The sequence below is a fragment of the Cyanistes caeruleus genome, chromosome 2, assembly GCF_971803275.1.
Source record: "Cyanistes caeruleus chromosome 2, bCyaCae1.hap1.1, whole genome shotgun sequence".
Classification (NCBI taxonomy): Eukaryota; Metazoa; Chordata; class Aves; order Passeriformes; family Paridae; genus Cyanistes; species Cyanistes caeruleus.
In genome coordinates, this window is record NC_141702.1 from 37024393 (window position 1) to 37038109 (window position 13717).

General features: G+C 39.6%; 1 long non-coding RNA gene across 1 annotated transcript in view; it reads left to right on the forward strand.

Moving 5' to 3' along the window:
• The window catches only part of LOC111926068 (uncharacterized), a 29131-nt gene extending 16640 nt beyond the window's left edge, over positions 1-12491 (forward strand). The window contains exons 2-4 of the long non-coding RNA XR_015283024.1: positions 10574-10674; positions 11579-11685; positions 12382-12491. This is a non-coding gene — a long non-coding RNA (uncharacterized LOC111926068). The remainder of the gene's footprint in view (positions 1-10573; positions 10675-11578; positions 11686-12381) is intronic.
• The last annotated feature ends 1226 nt before the right edge of the window (positions 12492-13717 follow it).

The following is a 13717-nucleotide window of genomic DNA, read 5'->3' on the forward strand; positions in this document are numbered from 1 at the left end:
AGTATCTGACTTTCTGAGGCACTCAGCACTTGCAGTGTACTGCTACCAGAACTGCAGATTTCCATTTCATTTTAAAGTAGCTGAAGAGCTCTGTATCTCCTCTGGGCTGGCATTTGACAGGTGATCTAAAATGACCCTAAGCATTAAATAATGGCAAGTATATCTGAATTTCAGGCATCTTATCTGCACACTCAATTTTTTTAGTCATTTCACTGCAATTTTCAGATACAACTTAAAGAAGATGGAAGAAAATGAGGAAAACATAATTTTTAATATATGATTCAGTTTATGTGCTACTTACTATAAAAAACCAAGCTCATGCCACTAAAATAAAATTTAAAACAGGCAAAAAAAATATCAAAATTTGAACAAAAATAGTCTCTCCAAAAAAAGCCCAACAAGCCCAACATAACAAGGCAAAGTCATTCCAATTAGTGTAATTTCAGGTCTACCCACAGTATGAAGAATTTGTCTGCTACCAAACTTCCACTCTAATTCATTAATTTCTTTATAGAGTTATAAACCGCATTAACTCTCTTGTGCAGAAATCAGCACTCATGAGCAGATGTGATACAAGAGATCCTTTTTATTTATTTATTTTTTTTAACACAAAGAGTAATGACACCACAATATCATGTGGTGAAGGAGCAATAATTTGATAAACATTGTCTTTCCATTAGATTAGAGCAATTAATCTGATTCTAATTTAGCTGAAACATTACCATACTGGAATCCCTAGAGCCCGCTGAATAATCTCTAAACACATTGACACACTCAGCAGACAAACATTATCTCCACTCATACTGTTGTTCCATATGGTCTCCTCCCATTCTGATGGAGGGCACCCTGCTGTTTCAATCAAATAAATGTCAATTATCTGAGATAGATTTTTTAGTTCACAAGCGCAGGCTTACAATTCAGCTGTGGAACAATTGTCTGCAGTTCTCTCCTGATTGCCTCTGCCTCCTTTCTCAGCTGCCCACCTCGCCGGATTGCTGTCAAACTTTGCTGCACCGTACACAGTTTCCAAGGCTCTCTCTTGAAAATTGTAGGCACAGGAAATCATTTGTACCTGGGGAGAAAGCAGCAAAACACAGAAGAAATGGCAAAGTGTTTTCCGTGTAGGCTTCCTTACGCTATTAGTTGGGATGGTCTTTATTGCCTTTTCCATTTGTTGATGTAGCAGGGTGCCAGAACTCTGTGTAACTATAGGCTGCTTAGATGATTTGATAGTCTTACTCCTCCAAGGCAATACCTCACAAGCCTTTAGCTTCAGTGGGTTATGGGCAGGCTTGCCACATTCCACAGACTGTCTGACACTATTATTTGAATAATAGTGAAAACCCTGTAAAAGATGACAAGCTGAAAACCTCAAGCCCTTGCAAGCCAGTTTTGACCACTGCTACAAGGTCCAAAGCTCATCCAAAATATATTTTCGGAGTGATAAATGTAGATTAGCTATTAGGAAGAGATTCTTTATTGTGAGACATTCTTTATTGTGTATGATTCTTTATAGTTAGACACTAGAACAAATTGCCCAGATTTGTGGATGCCCCATTCCTGAAGTCTTCAAGACCAGATTGGGTGGGGCTTTGAGCAACCTAGTCAAGTGGAAAGCGTCCCTGCCCATGGCAAGGAGATTGGACATAGATGAAGCTCAAGATCACCTTCCAATCCAAGCCCAATAATATGATTCTATGATTCTGTGGTAATCAGACTGTTTGGTGTGTTTGCCTCTTAGATGACTTGTCACTACTATGGTGTCTAACACTGGGGGAGTGTTGTGCAATTCAAGCTATCAGATGAGATAAACTAATGCCATCGGTAGAGGAAAACAATCACAGACCCTGAAGTAGAACCCTCTGAGTGCTGGTCTGACATAGCACTTTGCAGGCAGAATTAATTATTTTATTACATCATAAATGACCTCAGTTTTCTTCCCTGGATGTGTCATGTTAGGCAAATACACTCAATGCTAAGGGCAGGTGAAGATGAAAGATTTTGTTGAGCTGTACTCTCTTCTGCTTTCTGTTGTTTGGGTGCTTAAAGTAATGTAGCAGAAGATACTCTCTCTTCATCAATATACTTTAAACTGTGCCACATAAACTATTGCACCTGCTGCAAATTATATGGCATTAATTGATCAACCATAACTGTTTATAATGATATGCAGATTCACAAAGGGTGTCTGCATATATGAGTTAGAAACACATGTTGGATCCCTTGGCAATATGACATGGAGAAAATTTTAAAATTGAAAATTCTGCAATTTTTCAATGATACTTGGCATTCAACTTGACCTAAATGATATGGTCATTGTGAGAAGAAAAGTTTGTTTTTGAATTTGGGCTGTGATCTGTGTGAGAAACTGGTCCTTTGATCCATAGGTATGAGGGCCAGTGCAGCATTCCTCTAGCTGAGAAAACCTTTGACTTGAATAAGTCCTTGTAGATCCAGTAGACTGAGATAGTAAGTAGAGTGTGGGTTGTGAAATCATGATTGTGAAACTGGCCTATTTTTACTCTCTGGAGTAGAGTATACCTGCCCTTCCCAGCTCCCTTCCCTCTAGCCTTCTTCACTGGGTTTTCTTCAACACTCATCACATAGACTTGAAATGCTCTCATACCACTGCTTTGAAAAAGTCTGGCTACCTTCCCCTCTTCCTAATATCAAATGGGCTCCCAGATACTTCAGCACCTCAGAAGCAAATTAATTCATCCCATTTCCACCAGACATTCCTCTTCTCTAGCATGGAGAGCTGGAAACACAAGGAATCTGTCAATAAAATGGGGTGATTTGCATGCAGCAGTGATCCATATATTCCCACAGGAATAGACAGGGCTTTCAAGCAGAGTGGGATGGTTATCAGTTTCTAATGTAGAATTTTAGGCTATCCATAATTGTATTTTATAGAAATAAAAAGTGTCTCTTACTATGGATTTGGACATTATGTCGCCATTAATGTGCCAATAAAGGCTTTGCTTGAGGACACCATGGAACAACACAATTCTGTTAATATTGCTCAATAAAACTATTAATACAATCAATTTCATTTGAAATTTCTTGTCTTGTAAAGTATCAGATCATTAACTTAAGCAATGTCAGAGAGTTGTAACTATCCTATTCAATTTAATTAGTGTCCAAGGATTAGCTAAGACCTCATATTCAGTGGAAAGTATTAATGTACTACTGGATGTGAATAAACTGAGCAACCTTCAAATGTTTCAAGAAGGATTTAAGTTTGCATTGATACATGTTGCAAAAAAAGGGGCAAGTGAGAAATGTGAGGCAGAAAAGGAGACAATAATAGTTCTTGAACTGAAGGCATGAGATAAAGAAAAAGGTATTGAACATCTGAAATTTTCTTGTAATCACAGTGATTCTCAGGGCCTCAGTGTAAGACATTTTATATCGATATATTTAACATTCTTACCTGTTTTGTTTCTGTTTGAATGATGCAAAATGAATAATTGAGCACAAACCAAGCTCTAGTTGGGGAAAGTAAAATGAAGCACACATTGATAGACATGAGATATTTTTTCTAGTCAGAATGCCTGTGTTCTTCCACAAATATTTCTCATGCAATACCTGCCTTTGTTCTTTCCCTCAACAGGCTGCCCTGTGGTGGAGTCACTATCTATGGATGTATTTAAAAGATGTGTAGATGTGGAATTTAGGGACATGGTTTACTAGTGGACTTGGTAGTGATGAATTAAAGGTTGGACTTGATGATTTTCCAATCTAAATGATTCTATTTTTCTTGCTGTTGAGAGACAAGGAGTAGGGTCAGGAAGGGCACAAAGAAGAAACTCAGGCATCTGCATTAGACTTTCATTTCAAATCAGGAGAGTATTTCTGGAGCATAAATCATAATATTTGCTGTTTACAAAATTTGGTTCACATTGTAGAGACATATTGGAGTACAGGAAAGTAAAATGAAAGGTGTGTTCTCAGTTTGTACCTAATTCACTTTGTTCATGGCTGATCAAATCCATAGGAATAGACTGGAGCTAGTCAGAAATAAAGTGTCCTGAAATTCTGGTAAAGTGTAAGCTGAGTCTTCACTGTTTCACTCAAAAAATCCCCCTTTATTGGGCTGCACTTCTTGCTTGTTTGGACATAGCAGGGAAATGTACTGAGGACTCTTTCCCCTGCCCTGCCTACATCCCCCAATACACTCTGGCTATATGAACATATATAAATAATGATCAAACCAATAGTAGTTGTCCTATTTGGGTAGTTGGGAACATCATGATTTTAAGCCTGTTTTTAAAAGCATCTGTGAATGCTTTGGTACTGGCAGTTCCAACAGCTGAATATAATAATAACATGGGGCAGAGCCTAGTGTGGGCAGTGTAAATACAGAAGGGAGAACAAGCGGATAATGGGAGCTGAACATGTTATTTTTGAACTCTTATGGATGTGTTTTGCATATTTTTATTCCTGATCTGCTCCTCTTCTTAAAATAAGCTCACCAATAATACTGAGAGCTGACTGTCCAAGTGGTAACTGCTGAAAAGGACTGGGTGGATACCGAAATGAACAGGAGGTGACAATGCAGCCTCACTGAAAGGGAGGCACATCATGCAAAGTATTTTGGGAGGAGTGTGGTGGGTAGACTGAGGAAAATAACTCTTCCCCAGTCCATGCTGGTGGTGTTGTACCTAGACCAAGGTAGATTGGCTGGGGGCCGGTCACAAAGGTGATACAGGTGCAGTGTGTTACAGTGGTGGCAGGTCATACAGCCAGGGGCAGCAGTGAGAGACTGCATTCAGGAAATGAATGCAGTCATTAGGAAAAAGCTTGGGCCATAGGTGCCACAATGGAGCAGGTTGTTTAGAAAGATTGTGTGATCTCTACTGTTGGATATTGGCCCTAGATGGGAAAAGCTGGTCTGGTGCTTGTGGTGGCCCTGCTTCAAGTGGGATGTTGGACAAAGTGACCTTGGGAGACCCCTTCCAACCTGCACTGTTCTGACTGCAGAAGGCTGTGAACTCCAGTGCATATTAGGGGACTGATACAATGAGTAGATTTGTTAACTAGAACATTTGGCCTGGCCTGGCTTTGCAGAAGGTCACAGGTAACATAAGCTGTATCACTCACTGGGACACCAAAATCTGTAGCAGTTATCTGGGGAGAGTCTGACTCTCTGCATCTGAGATTTCTTAGCAAGGAGTGAGGTAAAACTGAAGTGGAGAAAATAGAGGGAGACCCTTGAGGAGCCTGATTTATCATTGCTGAGAGGAAGAGGGGAATGGTAGGTGTTTCTTGAATAAGGCTCCTCATTGTCCCACCCAGAAGAAGCTGCTGCCCTTCATGTTTCCAGCTGTACTCACAGGAAAGGCTGATTTCCACCTGGCAGCCTGCTGCCTCAGGCAGCTGCCTACATCACCTCACCTTGATAACTAGCTCTACTCGGGACTTGCAAACTTGCTCTGGGGAACAGAGCAGCTGTACTCAAAATACTGAGCAGGCGTCTTCACCTCCACCTCAGTACTGAAGGTTTTCCTCTTTCTCCCCATGGGGTGGCTCAGTGGTACAGGTTAGGAGCAGAGACAGGTGTCAACATGGCCTTAGTGAGACATCTAAATTTTCTCAGCTTTACTGAGGTACTGGGAGATGAAGCTGCAATCTGGCCTCAGAAATGTCACACATATGGACTGGCAACTAGATGTGACCCACAGAGGCATAGCTGAGCAGGTGTCTGCTTAAAAAACAGCTGCATTGATGATGGCTTTTTTTCACTGCCTCTGTCAATTTTCTCATCCAAAGTCAGTGGGATCAGTGGCATTGAAAATATTCAGTACAGTGTTTCAGCTCTGATTTTAAAATCAAAAAATAAAAATTATAATGAAAACACTCTTCTTTCTTAATACATTTTTCCTTAAAGTTTGGCTTTTACTGAGGATATTTTTCTGGTTAACATCACAATTTACATTTTTTTCCACCGAAATCAGCAACTTTTTTTTGGTTTTGTGTTCCTTTCTGGGAGGTTTAGTGAGACAAAAGAAGCTTTCTGTGGTGGGACTGGAGAAGCAGGCTCCTTTCACAACACAATAGTCTGTTAGTAAATGTGACCTATGGCTGTAAGATTCTAAATGGATTTTTATCTCTGCTCTATTTTCAAGATGTGACAAAATTACTGGGTAGCCTATGTATCCAAAGTCAGAAATATACTGGGAGCTGAATACTGCCAGCAATAGCAGAGAAGCCTGATTTTAACTCCATTGCAACATAGCAGAGTTCTGCTTTCATGGTGCATTAATTCAACACCTGCAGGTGCTCTCTTCCCTTGCTGAAATTACAGGCTGTCTACTGAGTAGTTAAGGCTTGGAACTGAAGTGTAAAGTTGTGAGGTCTTTATTGATCAACACAATCCTAATAGCTGGATGTAAGCTACAGATGCTCCCTCATGTTGCTAGAATGAAGACAAAGGGTGAAACATAGCTGAGATGTTTTACTACCGTGTGCAGTTTTTAGAGTTCTTCACCTTTAAAATGGAAGGTTCTTTAAATTCAAAATTATAGTGCTGGAAAAGGATCAGCATTCAAATATGTTAACTTATCAGTTGAAATTATAATTTAAAAGCCACCTCAGCATCTCAAAAAAGATTTTGAAACACAGGACTATACGAATCAGACAAAAGCCAACCCAAAATCTTTGCTTTTGTCATGTGCATTAATTCATTAAATTAGAAACATTAGAGAAGCTTAATTTAATTTGAAAGTAGGCAGTTGACAGCACTGTTGGGCTGTTGAACCAGTCTGGTTCCTGTGCTGGTAGGAGGGGCTGGAAGTAACGGAGAGCCTAGAGAGGAGGCCATAAATAAAGAAGATGTTTAATTCAGTATCTTAGGTAAAAGTTTACCAGTTATAATGAGACTGCTGTGGGGCATGTTACTATGCTCCAATAAGCAATATGTTATTGTTGTTTCTTTGGTTTCCCTAATGTGGCAGTTGTGTTATAATGTCTCTGTCTGGCAGGGTGGAAAATGGGGATGTTTCTGAGCCCAGCAGGAAGCAAGAGCTGCTGCCTCATTCCTGAAAATCCCAGTCCTCTCCTGTGTCTGGAGTAGTGGTGCTGTGGGGTTCCTGATATGTCCTGTACTGCACTGACTTGTGTCTCTTGGCTGGTTTTCTACCTTCAGGTGGGCAGCACCTCTCAGGGCTCCATGCCTCACCTGAGCTTTGACGAGGAAGATGCTGCATCACTGGCAGCACATGTTTGGTGGTATCAGGTATCTGTGGTAGAAGAGCATGCTGGATTCCTGCCAGTGTTTGCAGTGAGGCAGTTACCTGAGTCTCGATGCTGTTCAGTGGATGAGTGGAGGTACGCATGCAGCTGCACACATTGCTCCACTCTGAATGTTCAACAACTTGCACAGACTTAATGGGGACTCGTTATACGCCGTGAATTTAGGACATAAACACCAGACAGTAAGAGCACTGAATGGGGTGGTACTCCACGGCTCTCTAGCTCTTTGCCCAGTCCCTCATGGCCATCAAAAGGAGGTATCTGGGAAATAGGCTAAAAATAGGGTGCACAGTACCTGATACTTCCTTAGGCACTCTCCCTGCTTCCAATCATTTGCAGCTCAGAGACTTTCTGAGCTGGAGATGTCTCTTTATGTTTACAGCCTGAAAAAATTTCTGATCTGTGAACTTGCCCTGCCTCTCCTTGGATCCTTGTAAGCTTTTAGCTTTTGCAACGTCCTGTGGTGTGGAGTCCATCAAATGCATGTGCTTTTCTAAGATCACAATCTCAGAGTCGGTCTGACTCCTCGTGTCAACAAGATTCAATCCCCCATTGCCATCACAGCAGGATTGTGTTCCAAAACCAGCTCTTCTTCAGTACCCTCTCTCTGTACCTGTTAATACACATTAATATTGATTAATGCACTCACCACATATGGTGTAGGCACTTTTCTCACTCCCCATCCACCTGGGATACACATTAATCAACAGTACAGCATGGTATAGTATGTCATGTCTCATTGCTTAAAGATTTTCCTACTCCCTTACGTTGTTTTTAAATTGAAGAAAACTAAGTGCTCAGACAGAAGTAATAGATCAGTATAACTAGATTTGTCTTAATACACCCCAGATGGATTTGCCCAGAAAAGTTTAATGGAAAATCTTTTTCAGCATACAAAATTTTCTGAGGAGTTATATCACTGAGGATTGCTATCTGCAGAAAAAGCTGAAAAGGCTCTTTGTTCTGTTTCCATGATATCCACAAGATAAAAACATTTTTTTCTCTCAATTGTCCATTAAAAAAATAAATAAATTTTTCACTGTGATGTGTGTTTAGACACTGGAACAGGTCTAAACCTCTCTGAACCCAGGGAAGTTGCAGATGCCCCAACCCTTCTGGTGTTCAAAGCCAGGTTGGATAAAGCCTTGAGCAACCTGGTCAAGTGGGAGATGTCCCTGCACATGGCAATGAGGTTGGGAGTAAATGACCTTTAAGATCCATAAGAACTCCTAAACATTTTATGCTTCTATGGATAATTTACTGGCTTCAGAAAGACAGCATTTCATCTTCCCAAATTTTTAGTTTATGAAACAGTAATAGGTTATGGGCTAAGTGCTGCTGTAGCTTAGTGCCTGATCTGACCAGCCAGCTCTGCAGTGGACACAGAGGAATGGGTGCCTCCTGAGACAGATTTATTTTAGGTGTTTAAAATCAATCCCTAGAGATGCTCTATTGATTAGAGGTTATTGATTCATTGAAAATTAGCTTAGACTGCACATTACCTCTGGGAAAAGTTGGAACCTGGGACCTGGAACTTAAAGAGAAAAGAAACATGACGGAGAATGATTTCAGTTGTGTTTGGTATAACAGTTTTCAAATATATAAAAATTCATATTCAGTAGACATAAAGGAATTGAATAGCCAAATTTTCTCAGAAGCCTAACACACAGAACACAAGACAAAAGGGCTCATGGGGCAAACAGCAGGTGCTTCCAGTGTGAGTAGTTTCTGGCATGAACTGTTACAAGTCATATGAATAGTTCATACGTCTAACTGATCACTAAATCATTATTGTTGGTGGTCTTGGTGTAAATTCTGTGATCAGTGTATTGGGGTACCAGTGACAACAGTGAAAAAGTAAGAGTTGAAGGTGATAACCAGAGGTTTTGCAGCATGTTCTGTATTGCCTGACCTGCCTCTTGTGTGCATAAAGTTCCTTTTTACATTTGTTTTGGAAATTATGGACAAAAGTGTATCTTTTATTACATGAGATATTTCTGAGTTTATGCACAACCTAGTAATAACTTGGTATATTTTAATGCGCTTACACAAAATGGGTTTTTGTTATTCATGTAGTCCTTATCATACCATTTTATCACTTCTGAATGCAAGTTCTATGGCCCATTAATGTACTTTTTGAAACTTTCTTTTTTAAATTCTACCAAACAAGCCCACAGTTTCCTTGGTTTTCAGAAGATGTCAATATGCCTTGCAGATTATTGGCACTACAGGAATAGCAGATAGAAACTGATTTTCTTACACTGACTGCATATCAGATACTGTGTGATAAAGGATACAGTCAGGCCATCTGAGTATTGCAAATGTGGCTTGTGGTGCAAAGAGTGAGTCCAGAATAACTTTAATGCAGGAAGTATTTTGATGCATTATGAAGAGCTTTTTCATGGAATTATACTTTCCAGAGTATTTATGCAGTGCCTTCATCTTTAAGCAACTGTATAAACAATAAATAATCCTTCTCATCAGTGTCACTACATCCTATTGAATAAGTCCCCAAGGCACTATAAATAAAGGTTATCTTGCAAACATTAATAATAAACAGAAAAAGGATTTCTTCACTGACTTTTATGAAGTTTTCAGTAGCATTTAAATTTGATTCAGTATTTTTGATAGTGGCATCATATTTGCCTTCCTGCCTTCAAAGGCAGGGAAGTTTTTTAGGTCGTCAAATCCCACAAGTTTCTATAGGGTTTCAGAGTTTGGTGGGCTGTTTGTTGATATCACTGCAATCTAGTACTCTCTTGGGTATATTGGAAACTGCAATTGAATTTAAATTTGTCATGGCTGTCCATAGATATGCCTACAGGATGAAAACAGGGCAGCCTGCTCTTGCTCTAACCAAAGAGTGCTCATTCAGGTTCAGGACATCTTGGGTGGCTTTTAGCCAGCTGAGAGTAATATAAGATCATAGAATAATTTGGGTTAAAAGGGGCCTTATAATCATCTTGTTCCAGCCCTCCTGCCATGGCAGGGACACCTTCCACTAGACCCAGTTGCTCAGGACCCCATCCTGGTTTCTTCACTTATTCCCCTCTGTGGTTCACTCACTGGTGATGAAGGCGCTCATTTCTTTGGATGTAAAAGCTGGTTTGGCTTTTTAGGATCATGCATGCTGGTAGTCTGTGTGGAAGGCTTTCCCCAGTCCTACCTGAGCAGTGACTTTGAGGTGCCATGGTTGAATCTCCAGCCTCTGTCCAGCATCATCCTTTGAGCAACACTTTGTCATTGCTGCCACTGGGACATTGTACTTGTTCTGTTTCCTAGTTGTATGTTTCTCCTGATAGAATATTTTGTTTCCCAGCAGTGGTACGTGCAGGAGAAACTAAGCTCAACCAAAGGAGGAAACTGAAAAAAACCCAGAAGTATATTAATCAGACAAGACATGAGTAACCTGAAGAAGAGGTGAGTTATAAATTTCCACATTCAGAGGACACTGCTTGCCTTGTACCTTTCAAACTTGTTAGTGCCACTGCTGATTCAAGCAGTATTTCTGGCAATTCTCATTAGGATTCTCCTGCCCAAAGTCAATGGACTGCCTGTATCATAGAGCACAAGGACTAAACCTGTCTCTGCACTGCATATACTAAAAATGTCTCTGAAATGCTATCTATTCATAAGAGAAAAGGAATCAACAAAATAGCCTTTGCAGGACCTATTCAGATATGAACTCTTCCCATGACCTTTATATCATGAAACTCTGATACCTCTGGGAGAAATAACCTGAAATGCTTCATAAATATTTTTAAGCATTAATATAAGGCATAACTTTTCAAGGGCTACAAACATCTGCCAGCCCCATTGCCTTTTATTAGATTTTAAGAAGAATTTTATAGTAGTATTTTACTTCTAAATTGAGAATATTTTTTTAAGAGAAAACAAAGCAAAACATGAATAGAAGGACTAAGTCTAGAAATATTTTGATTCGTGGCAACAGCAAAAATTTGTGTGTTAGTAGAGGCCCATGTTGGGTTGTTATGCCCTATGCTTTTGTCATGCTCTGTCTCTCTCTGTTTAAATTAAATCCCAAAGCTACTGTTGGGTCGATTTTGGGTAGAGCAGAAGTGGCACAAAGCCAGGTTGTCTCAGTTGAGAAAATAAATTCATTCTGTGATAATGTCTTTTTTAAAAAGACACTATCAATAAAGTAATCAGTAAAGTAAGAAACATCAAGGTAGATCTAATAGTCACACCAGAGAGTTTACTAATGTAAACCTGTGTGCTTCTCATGAGATCACCACAATAGACCTGATGGTTTTTGGTTTTAATTTTATGTCAGCATGAGCTCTGTTCTCTCTGTTCAATATAGCACTCTTTGTACTGACAAAGTGGAAATGGCATCTATCCAAACAAACTGGCTCAATGAGCCTTGGCTTTGATGACCTTCTGCCTTGTTGGCCTTCTGGTTTAATTGTGGTAAGTTTATTGTTGGCTTTAAAGCAGTTAAAACCTCAGTCTTAAAACCTTTTCTTATTTATTAATATTTTTTCCCTTCCTCTTTTTTTTCTCCTCATTGTAGAAGGGAAATACTGTGTCAAGGACACTTAGGTTACAGATTTTTTCTTTTCTATTACTGTTTTTATCACAAGGTAACCCTGAAAACTTTATAATTCTCTTGATTGTTTAAAGGGGCTTCATGAAAACATGACATCTCAGATGCAGAGATAGGTATAATTGAGTGAAAGATTCCATTTGCCAGGAGTCTACTACAGTAAGATCCTAAGGAATTTAAAAAAAATTGAAAGAGTCAGTAAGGTTTTAGTGGAATTTGATAGGAGGCCCCATACAAATATCCAGATGAAACTCTAGCCAATTATTCTGTGCTGAATATTATGCCCTGATGAAAATAAAATACCTGAGTTTAATCTTTCATTCAGAGTAAAGATTTGTAGTATAATGACCTGATTTAGCGGAAAAAAGGAAAAAATAAGTAAGTCTGACAGCTGAGAACAGAAGGGGGATTAATCTCAAAAGCTGCTAGTCTCTGCTTCCCATCCTTTCATTATTATTCAATCAGAGCAAAGAAAGGACTAGCTGCCCTGACACAGCTCCGATTGCATTGCTCAGAGAAAGGGAGAGGCATGGTGGAGAGAGAGATTTCATTATTTACAGACCAAGGAACTGAGAAGAAAATAGAGAGTAAAGGAGCCATTTGGTCCACCTTTACATCTGCCTGGGGCTTTGATGACAGCCATCAGCAGGTGCAGCAAGGGCAGCTGCAGGTAGGTATGACAGGGTGGGATGTCTCACAAGGTGCAGGGTGTACTAAGCCACTGAATGCATCATCACCCCACTTTTCAGTCTATGTTTGACCTCCAGTGCACATGAGGAGAAGGGAGATGGTGCTGTGACTTACATTAGAGTGCTGTCTGCTCTTCTGGTGTCTTTGATGGTGGCTCTTCTTGGCATGTGACGTGATCCCAGCTCTCATTCCTCTTGTGAATGTTTTCAACCACAAGCTCCACTACAACCCCTAAATGCCAGTGGCTGCTGCAAGTCAGGCTGTTGTGTACCTACTCACTCCAGCTGACCAGAATTGTGCTCCAAAGCACCATGATATGCCTCGTGCTTCTTACACCATCTGTTTGAATTAATGCTTTTGTCTGCTAGGCTTTAGCTTCTGCAGTAATACTGGAACAAATATCCAAGGTATCTTTAAAGATCTGGAGGATGATGAGGAGATGAATTAACAGCCATTATTGATTTTCCAAAATCAGGTTGTCAGTCATCTAATTTCTTTCTGGAACTAAATAATAAATACCCTTATAGATAGGAAAGAAACTGGCTATGACATGCTGCTTTCTCCTGACAAATTCAGATTTTATCTCTCATGACATTTCATAAGGTAGCTAAGAAAGCACTCTATAGATTTAATTATAATAAGACTAAGTTGCACTCTGTTTGGAAAACTGCATTTAAAAAGATTTTAAAGGCTCACTATCACTTTTCAGTATTTTTTTTGTGAATTTTAATAAGAAACCAGCATTTAAGGAGCATACTGTAGGACAGGATTAGTCTTGAGAAAGAGTTTGACATATTAAAGATGCAGTCTAAGGCAGCAGTTCAACAAGAAGAATTTTTAGATATTATGCTTGGACAGGAATAATCTTCTTACATCCACAGAGAGAGAGAATAAGAGGCTGGATAATTGAGTATCCTCCTCACTGGAGAATAAGAGGTTAGGCTGAATCTCCCGTCACAGTGAATCACCTACTGAACAGGATAAGAAAAAAGTAATTTTGTTGTGAGTTAATAGGATAGCTACACAAGAGTATTACCTGTAGGGTATTTGAAATCATCTTCTGGTCTATTAAGTTTTGGTAAAGGTTCATTTGGAATATTATGCCCAGTTTTGAGTACTAACTTTTTACAAATACCTGGCTCAACTGGAGAGATTGCTGAAAACAACAATTGTAGGAGCAGAAAATGTGATTTATTAAGAAAGGCT